Genomic DNA, 13312 nt, shown 5'->3' with positions numbered 1-13312 from the left:
TAGAAGACCACCTACAGTTTAACATGGCTTTCAGTTCAGAGTGCAAATCAAAATGGGCTGTTGAGAGCTGCTGGATTGCTGAATGAGTTACTTTCTGTTCATGTATTTTTAATGTTATATAAATATATATAAAACAGAAAAAAAGTAATGTATGCAGTGTTGTTTGCTGTGCTGCGTAGAAAAAGCTTTAAACACAAATAGCTTCATGCATGTTTTTTAATGCACTATTAAATTCCTAAAATAAAGAATTGTCCATGAGTCTGTCACAAGTTGGTCAGGCTCATCACCCTCAGCACACTCCCTCATTCAAGCATTTTTGTCCTCCTGGTCACCCCACCGACGGCTCTGGAAATCCCCATCCTGTCAGTTACAATGGAATCAGTGATCTCAGTGGTCAGCTCCTCTGCCTATCTCCCGTACTCAACCCATACCACACTTTCAATAAACCTAACTCACTGTTACCTTCTGTCCCAGAGTCTTTTTCAACCATTAGTTGGTTTGTGGACCAGAAAAGGTCCAGTATATTTTAAACGTTAATCAAAACTAGATGAGATGCATGTTAGACATTGGTTTTAACATCAGAAATTAAGCTTTGTGGGACAGAAAAAATGCACCAAACAAGAGACAAAATAAAGGCCAAATTTGTAATTGAATATCTCATGTAATCCACTGACCAACATTACCAGGAAGTGACTTAGAATACCCGGAAAGTGAGAATGATGAATACATCTAGAAACAGAGAGATGGGATTTGTAAAGCAGAAAATGAAGAAGACACCATCTAGGAAAACAAACAATAGAGATTTTATAAGAAATTAGACTTTTATCATTATTAGCAGTTATCATTATTTCGGCAATATGTGACGAATGGGGTGAGAACGTGATGATGATATATATATATATATATATATATATATATATATATATGTATATATATATATATATATATATATATATATATATATATATATATATATATATATATATATATATATATATATATATATATATATATATATATATATATAATGTAATGTAAATGTATTCTAGCAGCCCCCCAAAAAATTATAAATTATGAACATGGTAATGAGAATATTATGGTCACTTTACATGTGAGATTGATATCATTCATATACAGGAGCATTGTTATCAGCAAATATATAAAACCACCTTTTGCATGTTTTTTTTTTTTTTTTTTTTTTTTTTGGCTTCATAAATATAGCACTTACAGACTGCCACTATCATTATGAAAAATGTTTCCTAATGTAACAGTCTGGGGAACAGTGCATTCCCTACTCATCTTTAGGTTCCATCACACCCAAAGTCATACTAACTTTTAAAGTGTCACTCTCTGAAATATTTGGAATAGCAGAGCACTAATACAGCATCATAAACCTATTACAAATATTCAGTAAAGGCACGTGCATGAAGTGCTATCGCCACACTGTCCTCTATATCAGTCTTATTCATGCCTGAGCGAGATGAGCAAAACAAGTGAGATCCTTTTAAAGTGCTTTCCTGGCAGACCTTAAAGTTCTCCACAATGCACTTGGGAGTCAAATTTTTGGATTAAGAGTGCCCATCACTCTCTATCAGTATAATATATCCAGTGTGGCGTTTATACTCTTCAGAGCTCTCTGTCTTTATTTGTGGAGATGCTGGTGCTGTGGGTGACTCCTTTAGCTCCAGTGGTACTGGAGTGGTCTCAGGTTGACTGTGCACAAATAAACAGCAGTGTGTTGATTTAGGAAAGAGAGAGAGGAAATAAAAAAACTGAAAGTGGGAGGATAGTTCCGGAGAGGCAGTAAACACACAGAAGGTTGACTCCAGGGCAGACTCGTGCTCCACAGCAAAGCAATCCAAATCGAAGAGCAGAAACCTTTCAGCCCTGCTGTCTGGAGCCTGGAGCTCGTTCACATGGCATTTAGAAGAGCACTTACAGAACCATCAGTCCAGCCACTAATTACCCAACAATAAGCATTTAAGATTTGAGAATAATTATTAGTTGTGTATGCTAAGACGAGAATGTTAATGCTCATATTTAGGGTTGGGGTTTTGAGCAGACCTATGACCCTGTATGTATTAAACTTTGTTGCATAATGTGAACTGTCTGTACAAACATGAACGATTCCTCAAATCATGCAGACTGTCGAAGAGAGGTGGTCTTTTGCCTTTTAAATAAATCAGACTGGTAATTTTCACCTGATGGACACTAAATCAGATTAAAAATGCCAACGAGTTGCATTTTTTGTGTTTTCATCCAACTAAAAGAAAAAGAATCGACAAAGTAATTGAAGTCAGATTTATGTCTAAAGAATGAAAAGGAAAAAAAAAAAAAGTAATGAATTGCACATGATTGAACAGGCAGCAGGATTCCAGTCTGTTGACAATTAAGTTGTTAGTCAGTAATTATAATGTGTTGATGGACACGCAGAGAGATGTGATGAAGTCATATGAGTTGAGTGGGTGAGTGCTGTGAAGTCACACTTGGATTCAGGACTTTTCCTTTCACTGCTCCTACTTGAGCATCATTACAAAGGCTAAAGTGGACATTACAACACCTGCAAAAAAAAAAGTTAATGTTATTAATATATTCTACTTACCTTAAAAATGTATTAGCCTGTCAATTATATTATAACTTCACTTGGAATATCCATACATTATATACAAATATTTTAGGTCAGTTTATTTATTTAATATGGATATTTATTTAACAGCTCTGAAACATTTCACTGTGCATCAATTGAATCTTGTGTTTTAGCTGCATATAATTTGAAATTGATGGCTTGGAACATTTTAATCAAACTAGTTTTGTTGGTTGAGCAAAAACAAGCACAATTGGTCATTGTGCCTCTCAATATTAACTTATAGATGTTTACAAAACTGCTTTATAAAACAATACCATATAAGTAATCATTCTGCTGGTCTGAATTTCTGCACAGCTGTGATTCAGATGTTGCTAGTGGTCACATGATTAAACTACTGTACAAAACAAAAGAAAATTGAATGAAAAAAAAGAAAGAATTGAATGTTGTTCAGACTGTTCACTTTTTCACCTGACATTTTCACCAGTGTTAATGTGGGGTCCAGCGGGGGATTGCTGGCTCCTCCAGCATGAGGTCATGACCCTGGGCTACAAAGGTGAGGGTGAGGCCTAGGGGCTGCTGGTGGAGGTAGTGTTGGATTTCCTCATTTGTTCCTTTCCTGCCGTGATTAAGCCAATTACAATACATGGCAGTCAACAACAGATACAATGAATGCTCTAAAAATCACCTTCAGGAGGAACTGACTGTCAAAGATCTTGCTCAGAGCTCCCCATACAGCAGCATGTGGCAGTATACCTCATAATTATGTAGATGTGGATAGTTTCCAAGGCTCACTGAGTTCCACAATGAGGCATTATACAGGAAACCCTCCAGTTTTATCAGAGTTACCTCACTGCCACTGACTTAGCTTTTGTTTACATATATGTTTCACATATTAAACACAATCACACAATACACAAGCTTAACTGTGCTTGGCATGAGCAAACATACAGTCATCTAAAACCGAGCACAATTTAACGGGGTGTCTTTCAAATTTGAGTTGCCTACATTTCAGGGTGGAAACTCCAATTCCCCGTATAACCAAATTCAAGCCAATGTGTGTCATGAAATGAAGCCAGATTTCTTTGTTGAACTGACACTGCATTCAAAACAGTGGACTTCAGAGGGTAGCTCTTTCTAACCACTGGGGTAAAGTATATGACAAACTTAGTAACATGAGCACGGAAAGGCAGTGGGTTTTAGAGAGCACTAATATATCACAATTTGCACATACACACAGCCTTTGTAGGCGCCAAGCCATAAGGGGTATACTGGCATGCTTACAGTAGTCTTGAATCAACTTCTGCATTGCACTTCTGACTTCTGACTCATGATAGATCTATTCTCACACAAATTTAGCTTAAGGTAACAGGAACTCTGCTTTAATGGATCCATCAAACATAGTGGAACTTATCCACTTAAAGAGGGGAATTTGGTCTTATAAATTTCTTCTCTGGAAGTTATTATCTTTTAAGTAATTACCTTTTAAAGTTATTACCTTTATGCAAAATGGATTTAGTCTTCCAAATAATATAAAAAAAATAAATTCAGTAATAATTTCGTATCACCTCTGGTTCGGAGCGAGCTGAGGCACCAGACGGAGTATCCTGAATAACAACGTTTGTCTTCTTGCTGTGAGAAACAGCCATATCCCGAGGATCAAAAACAGCATACAGTCGATTCCCTCCATTGTCCTGTGTGTGTGTGTAGCGCATGTGTGTCGCGTAGAAGATTACATCACGGCTGTTTCCTGCGGCGTCACTATGGCAACCAGGTACTATTGTGGAGGTACTATATGCAATAGAAAACGGAGCAAAAAGTGAGCATAGTCGAGTGAAGTTGATCTGGTACTGGTAATGGAAAAGCGCCATTTGACGGTTCATACTAATATATATATATATATATATATATATATATATATATATATATATATATATATATATATATATATATATATATATATATATAATGAGAGTGAAACTTATACATATATATATTATTTGGCAGTCTTATAATCACAGTCTACGTAAAACAATTAAATAATTAATAAATAATGACAGAATTATTTTTGCCCAATTATTCCATTAACCTTCCTAATGCCCTAAATTGCATAAAGTTGCCAACCGTAGGAACGTGAGCTTTAAAAACAGATGTAACTTATTATGCTTCGGTAATACTTTAGTATAGGGTCCAATTCACACTAATAACTAGTTGCTTATTAGCATGTCTATTATTAACATATTGGATGTTTATTAGTGCTTATAAAGTACATATTATGCATGACATCCATAATCCTACCCAATACCCTAAACTTAACAACTACCTTATAAACTATTAATAAGCAGCAAATAAGGAGTTAATTGAGGCAAAAGTCATAGTTAATAGTTAATTAATAGTGAGAATTGGACCCTAAAATAAAGTGTGACCTATGCTTCAACTAAAACCAATTACATTTGAACATTCAATTCCGTTCCCAATGATCAAAGTTTTGAATGTTATTAACATGTTATTACTACATTATTACACTTAAAAAAAATAATTTCAACATAAACACTAACAACAGCAAAACCACTGTATATATAAACAATTAAAACAATTAATGAATATGTCATTAATCTTACACTGTTTAAAAAAAACACATAAACAACAAAAATAATACTATTTCAGACTTTCTGCTTCAAAAGTTTACATTTAATTAAGATTCTCTGTATCATTTGTCAAGTTCACTTGCACTTTCTTACTGAACATTATTTCTACATCATGTTTCTTTCAGTATATATTAAACTTGCTAGAACATATAATCTGAGAATTACCAATAATAAACCAAGGATAGTCACTTTGTCTCTTATATTTCCTCTCTTATTTAATAGCCGGAACAGTCAGAATCTCCCAGTCATCCTGACTGGCTAATAAGAAACGGAAGTGTGAGTAGTGTTGTTATCATTGATCCTAAACATCTCCACGTGGTCAGCCTGAGGGCCAGCGCCCATCCCCAGCCACCTGCAGCATCGATGAACTAGGCTGAAATAGCTGTATTGTTTTTGGGAAGGGAGGTTGGGGTGTTTAGTAGCAGTGCAGAGGTGGAGTAAATGGTCTTCTAAAAGCTGCTGACCCCAAAACCCTTCCATACCCACTAAACACATGCTTGTATACACAGGGGTCTGGTTTCCATTTCAGATTTCTGGTGGAAAGAGTGGAAAGAAGTTGACCCTGCCCTGCGTTACGCCATTCTCCCTGACAGCTCTACGTGTTAAAGCTGTGATATGGCACACGCACAGCCTCCCAATTTAGCCCAAATGGGTCTTGACTGCTACCAGACCTTCCTGGTATCTCTGAGCAAACCCTCCTGCGCCCTGCCGCCTCTCTGAACATCATCAATCTCCATAAGGGCTTCCTCTGTAAAGCTTTGCTCATTATTATGGTTGTGTTATGTTTCAGAAAGCTAAGGACGTAAGTTAGACTGCCGATGAGTTAAATGTTACAGTCCTTGTGCTGTTTATAATGGACCTAGTGTTATTTTGAAGTCATTTTAAAGTATTTTGAATAAATGTAAAAACCACATGACATCACAATAAAACCACTTTAAGTCAACATGAATTAGATTTAAAGCCATCTACTACATGGTCAAAATGATTCGGGCACCTGAAACACATAGAACACATTTATGTGCTTGTTGAAGATTTCATTTCAAAACTGTGAGCATTAATAATGGATTGGTCCTGCAAAAGAGTTTTGGAAGGATGTGATATGTTAAAGGATTAGAATTATTTTATTTTTTAAATGCTTTTGAAAAATATCTTAAGATTTTAAGCACATATTTAATGCAATGATTTCTTTCATTCACCAAATGTGATTAATATTACATTCTGTTATTTTTTATTCTATTTTTTATTTATTTTATTAAGACTTGTCTTAATAAAAAATTTAGATTAATTGTGATTAAGTGATTATATTGACAGTACTAGTTTTTAATAATAACATATTGTTGTCATATATATATATATATATATATATATATATATATATATATATATATATATATATATATATATATATATATATATATATATATATATATCACTATGAGTGGGACTTTGTATTTGAATATATAAAGTTACCTTTTTGTTTTATGAAGAGGGTGCCTCTTAAGGAAATTTAAGGGGTCCCTGGCATTAAAAAGTATGAAAAATCCCTGTATTAATAAAACCAAACAACCTACAAAAGCAAACAAACCAAAGACTCTGATGATTCATGGTCACATGTGCATACAAATCTTTGTTCAACCAAATGCTTTATAAAATGAAAATGTCCTTCCAACTAAAACCATCTAACACCAACATTTAATAGCAAATAGCAAATCATGGTTCTTGACTGGCTTCCTCAAAGAAATAAATAAGGCAATGGCCCCTTAAAATGTCTCAAAATTTCCTGTTTTAATATAAAATATATCTTAATTACAGCAAATAAAACTTTGCCCATAACATAATTTAATAAGGTCTTTAAATGACTCTCATAGTGTAGTGTTGGATGTTGCCTCTAAATGTACCCTATATAAAAATAAAAAAAAGCTAAATTTAAAATCTTTAGGTAATGCAATGATGCCATTAACAATTCCAACAGAAAATTGTAATACAGGCAGACAACAAGGTAGTTGACATGCCGGCTTCCAAATTATTTATGGACACAAAACTGACACCTGCCGTGACCCCCGAGCCACTCACCACAAAACATCTCACTGACTGTCAATACAAAGAACCAATGAAAAATAAATCTAGTGTTCACCGCATTCCTGTTTGGGCGGTTGTAAATGCAGTGAAAGGTATGCATAGGTTTGAGTTACTGCAATATTTATTATTAGCATGTCTATTATTCAGCAGGAGAGGTGAGAGCGTTTCAGTGGCCAGACAAACCGGCATGAACCATTGATAATTCCTTAAATCACAGTGGTGTGAGGGACCACAACAGTAGGATTTCTTCCCACCTTATCATCTGTCAAATTTGGCCAGAAACATTCACAAAGCACAAGGCTTGTCCCACATTGTCTCTCTCAACAAGTAGGCCTACACAATATTTCCCGACAACACCAATGCTTGAACAAAACACACACACATGCTTACTGTGCGTGTTTCATGCACCGAAATGCACAGTAATGCATTTACATGCTCGAGCTAAAACCTAGAAATGGAAATTGTAAATAGAGCTACAAAGACTACTTCACAGACAGTGCAACATTTCCTGGAAAACTTTTTCTTTCTATCTCTCTCAAAGGCATTTGCTATAGTTTTTGGTGTGCCAGGGAATTCAAATATACATTCCCAGGAGTTGATTATATATTTCAGATCCTAAAATACTTTTGTCTATTCCTAACATGCTCATTAAAGCTGCGGCTCTGTGATCCTATGTTTGTGTGTGAGAGTGTTTTCAGTTCCCAGAATTCCCGGCGCTTCTGAAGTCAGATCACCTCTAGACAAAACTTCACCAGAAAATTTTTCAAGTACTGAATCCAGTGATTTCAATAAAGTTAATACTGATAATGATCAAATATATTAGTATAAATGGAACCACAATATAAAATTATTTTGTTTTTACGGATTTTGAAAAAACATTCTTGCATCACACATTTTGAATTTCATTTAAAATATGAAATTTCAAAGAATATCTACAATTTTAATTAATAAAAGGCATAAATATAGTGATAATGGTAACAATAAATTTAATTATTTTAAAGTAACTGATTAAATACAATATGGTTTTAGCTGGATTGTTTTTATTTATTATTATGACAAGACTGTTTTATAAGCGTATATTCCACCAGTTTTTAAATGCATTATAGAGTTTTTAAATGCATTATATAATTTTTTTACTGATATGATCATAGCCATTGTAGGTTTATCTACCAGGTTGGATTCTTTAAGAACCAGAAAAACTAACTAATCCAAAAAAATACCTAATAGAATTCAATAAATCATTTTCTAATACTTATTGATCTTTGTACTGCTCAGTAAATTGTAGAGTGACAACTAGGAAAAATAGCAAAGCTGATATCTGTTCAAACCAAAATATTGAAAGGATTTCAATTTCACGCCAGTTAACACGGACCAGTGACACAATGGTAAATGGTGTTCAGTGGGTATAGGAAAGAATCAGTGTTATATCTTTCTCTTGGATGTTATAAGTTGTACTGAGTAAATACAGCTATAAATCTGAAAACTCAAAAACTGACTTCAGACTGCAATGCAAACAAAATGTGATTATTTTAAAGGGTTGTGATTCTTTTCTATACCCTCCGTATGTCAGTCAAGTGCACCTGCATGTGTGCTATTTAGGTTTGCATTGATTCTGTCTCAACAGTAGTTCAGCAGCTGCATGTGTTAGTGTCTGCATGTGTGCTGAAAGAGTTAAAAGCCAGCTTTAGACTAAAGAATATGTCAATTTAACAGCTGCTGCACAGTCAATACAATTAAACTGTCGTAAAACTAAGGAGATTAAACCGAGGGATCAACATTAAGAGATTAAGTCTAGCTTTCAGGATATATTTATATGGCACACATTTTATGCAGAAGAATTCTGCATTAAAAAAAAAAAAAAAAAAAAAAAACATTTTTTACATTTTGCAAGCTTTATCTAGTTTGCAAACAAGAAAACAACTTATAAATATCTTACAGATATGTTTGATGCTGATATACTAAAATATACTGATATACTGTTTTCAAGTAAATTTATCTTGTATAAGGATGTTTAGATGTTTTTGTAGAAAAACGTTGATTAAGAAACTGACATTTTTCCAGTAAACAAAGGTGATATGTATATTCCCTGACAGGCTGCCTATCCTCTAACCCGAGTCGAGTGCAGTGTACGTTTTGATCTTCTAAACAAAAAAAGATGATATTGAAACTTTGAGTTTCAAAGAAACATAACTGAGGCTGATTCATATGTGTTTCTAGTTAGTCTGTGTGTGAAATAAATGAGTGGCATTACTGCTAACACACCAACAGCATAAACCACATCAGAGGTGCTGCCCACCTGCCCATCTCTGAACACAGATCAGTTCCTGTTAAAGAGTGGGAAACTAAAAGGACAGCTTGTTTGTGCTGGGGATTAATTCAGAACTTTGTTTATATGTGGTTATAAAATAGAAATATGGAGGAGGAAGTTAAATCAGCAGTGAGCACAGACATGTTTACCACACAGTCCTGTTTATTCCTTCATTTCACAGAGACAGTGCAGAAACAAATGTATTCTTTGGATCAAATACACCATCATTTCTTCGTGGCTGAAGTTATTTCCCATTTAGGAGTGAAAACTTTATATAGGTTGTTGTTAGCAGGGGTCATAATGGCCTCTGACTCATAGACGTCATATAATATATTTTTAACATTGAATTTTTATTTATTTATTCTTCCCCCTTGGAGGTGCAGTGAAAAATGTTACGATTTGTAGCACCAAAAACAGTTGTAAATGTCATATACTGCATGACCACTTTGCTAAAGCACTTTGCTTCATTGTTAGTTAAACACACTCTCAGAAAAAAGGGTACGAAAGCTGGAACTGAGGTGGTAAACTTTCAAATGGTATCATTTAGGTACTAATATGTAAACTTTTTATGTTAATATTTACTTTAGGGTACTAATATGCATCTTTTAGTGATACATAAGGTACAAAAGTGAAAATTTGCAGTCCCAGTGACAGCTTTTGTACCTGATTTTTTAAGGTACAGTAACTGCAATAATCTTCTTCATCTTGTGATTAGCAATTATTAATTGTGAGCGGTTGCGTCTCACAATAATATATTGATAATATATGTTTGGCATCAGACAGTTGCAGAAGTTTGAAGTGAGATGTTTTTGCTGACTTATTTGGTTTGTTCTGGACTGGGGAAGAATTTCTTAAGGTTTTCATAGAATATTTTAACTGTTTTATTTCAAAAGATCAAGGAAAATTATGTTCTTCAAGATATGACTTAAGACAGAACTTTGGGCAGAAACACTGACCCTTATTGTGGTCAGAGCTTTGGAAACATATGGTGTGTAATTATTCCTCCAAAGAACAAAGTGAATTTGAGAAGGGAGGAAAAATAAATACTTATTGGCAATGACAAGAGTTATGAGTGGAGACAGACAACAGCATCTTTTAATGCAACAACCTGGCTTGAACAACTCTGCTGGGGCAAGGGCAAAATCCCAGCTCAGTGGGTCAGTGGTGGAATGTCCATTTTAATTCAGAGAATGAAGAATTCTTGCCAAATATTTTTAATATCCTCATGACAGTAATCTGTGGGTGGAGCACTGTGAATCTGGCCACAATATATTTTAGGGGGTGAAAATAAGATCTGACATAATGTGTCCGACACACAGTCCTCCTAATCCCTGTCACCCTTCCTTCTCCTGAGTGATTTCCTCGAAGATCTACCTGGGCACAAAGCCAGTAATGCGCCTGAGTAAAGAACTGAAAGAAACAGGCTCAGCCCAGTGTAGTTTAAGAGAACCTGACAAAGATTAAGACCATCTAAAGCTGTGAAATAGCCATGGATCACTTTAACTCCTTCACTGAGGTGTATGTGTACATTTATAAAAGCAAACATACTCAAGCTGGATTGGCAAATGCAGGGGGCTAGCGAGAATTTGGGTGGATGGAGGAAATGTGCTCAATCTTCATGAAAATGATCTCAATTAAGTCATGCTAAACAAATAAAAATTAATTGTTTAACTAATTAATCATCTTAAAGCTAATAACAACAATAATAATAATTTATTATTATTTTAAAATGTTTTACTCAGATGTCTACAGTATGTTTGGATGGATGGATGGATGGATGGATGGGTGGATGGATTTCAAATGCCCCCAAGTGTCATCCTTTAAAGATATGCAAAATGTATCCACAATGTTGCGATGAGGTTAAGCTATGGTCTATGGGGCCATGCCGGGACAGTTTCCGTCTAGTGCCCAAATGCACTCTAGTCTGACTGGCAGTCACCTCAATAAGAGGTGAAAGCTGGGGCTGGAGATGTGTTTATCACTAATTTACTCTGACAGCTTTCAAGAAACCCGGATGAGGATGCAACCTCATTTGCATAATAATCACTGGAAAAAAAATTGTTGTCAAAATTGTACAATTGAAACAACACTGATGATACAAAACTGTTCATAATCAAATGCTGATGAGTGCATGAAGACAATAGACTGTGTTTAAAGGTCATTAGTGTTTTGCATAATGTCGTAAACGGGCTCAGTGTAGTAGTTAGAAGTGTACTGGGCAGGGTGGGACGAGGGTAAATTCCAAAATGGGGTGAGGTAAAAAGAGAGATTAAAATAAATGGTCCAGTCTTCCACCACCAGACTTGAGCACACTGTCCTTAATTCATACAGACAGTAAAAAAAGTAAAGTTTCTGAATGTGCTGTAAAAACTGTAGCTTCACTCCACCTTTTACAGAACTTTAAGTGTAGCATGCATACACATTCACCACTGATCTGGCCTTTTATGAACTCTCTCTCACATACTCACTCCAGGACACTTTTGTCAAAGTATCTGGAGACTTTCACAGAATAGTATTATTGAAAACACATATACAAGGCAGTGTTAATTTTGACACGAAATTTTAATTTAGTTTTAGTCTTAGTCTTTTGACTATAATTCTTTTTAGTTTTAGTCAAGTTTTAGTCATCTGATTTGTTTTAATTTTAGTCTTATTTTAGTCGACTAAAATTGCTTGGTATTTTAGTCGACTAAAATTGCTTGGTATTTTAGTCGACTAAAATTGCTTGGTATTTTAGTCGACTAAAATTGCTTGGTATTTTAGTCGACTAAAATTGCTTGGTATTTTAGTCGACTAAAATTGCTTGGTATTTTAGTCGACTAAAATTGCTTGGTATTTTAGTCGACTAATATTGCTTGGTATTTTAGTCGACTAAAATAAGACTAAAATCAATAACAGATTTACTAGACAATTTTTTACAGCTGGTATAGGAAACAAACTTAACCAAAATATATAAAACACAAATTCAACTTTATTTCAACACAACTGTGTCTATATTTCGATTCAAAAGCTTTTATGCAGCAACAAACACTGTCATGATAATGTAAACAATAACTAGCTGCCAATTGACCATCAATAAAAGAAAAATAAAGTTAGGTCCAGGACCTTAAACTTACAGCTGAGCTGAACAATAAGTTCATACATTTAAAGTAAATATTTAATAAGTTGGCAGCTAGGTGGATAAAAAAAGTAACAAGATTTTATAAGGTATTAATTTGTCTAGCAATATTGTATGTTTTAAATACTACAATATTGCTAGATTTGTATGTATAATGATAGGATGTGAACATTCATGTTTCACATGACTAATATAGAAATATTTGTGATATTGTCAGCAAGTAGAACATTATAAAATATACTAAACATTAGTATTAATCAAATGTATGTATCATAATATTACGTATTAGTATTGTGCTCTCATCTAATTTGAAGAAGGGGCTATTTTACAGTACTTTCAGTTCGTAATATTTAATGCTACAACATCTACGCACTGCACTATTCCAATTTTGCTTAGCTCAATAAACAAAAGAACATCGTTGTGAAATTACATTTGAGAAAATGTCCGGGTGGCTCGTCTGTAAATGTCTTTTCAAATTGGTTGTGTTCTTGCCACGAATGAGCGCTCCGCGTAATTTACACTTTGTTTTGTTTTGTTCGTCGTCAAACGTGAAGTGAGCTGTGGACATTTTGTCG

The 13312-nt window shown here is 34.5% G+C and overlaps 1 long non-coding RNA gene across 1 annotated transcript; it reads right to left on the bottom strand.

Moving 5' to 3' along the window:
- Positions 1–1192: 1192 nt before the first annotated feature.
- Positions 1193–4295, bottom strand: LOC113069396 (uncharacterized). The gene is made up of 3 exons (XR_003279716.1): positions 4153–4295; positions 3056–3203; positions 1193–2560 (listed from the first exon to the last, which is right to left on the bottom strand). It is a non-coding gene; the product is annotated as an uncharacterized LOC113069396 (long non-coding RNA).
- Between the last annotated feature and the right edge of the window lie 9017 nt (positions 4296–13312).

The sequence above is a fragment of the Carassius auratus genome, chromosome 5, assembly GCF_003368295.1.
Source record: "Carassius auratus strain Wakin chromosome 5, ASM336829v1, whole genome shotgun sequence".
NCBI classification, from domain to species: Eukaryota; Metazoa; Chordata; class Actinopteri; order Cypriniformes; family Cyprinidae; genus Carassius; species Carassius auratus.
Note: the sequence above shows the minus strand (reverse complement) of the source record. Positions and strands in the feature narration are given on the sequence as shown.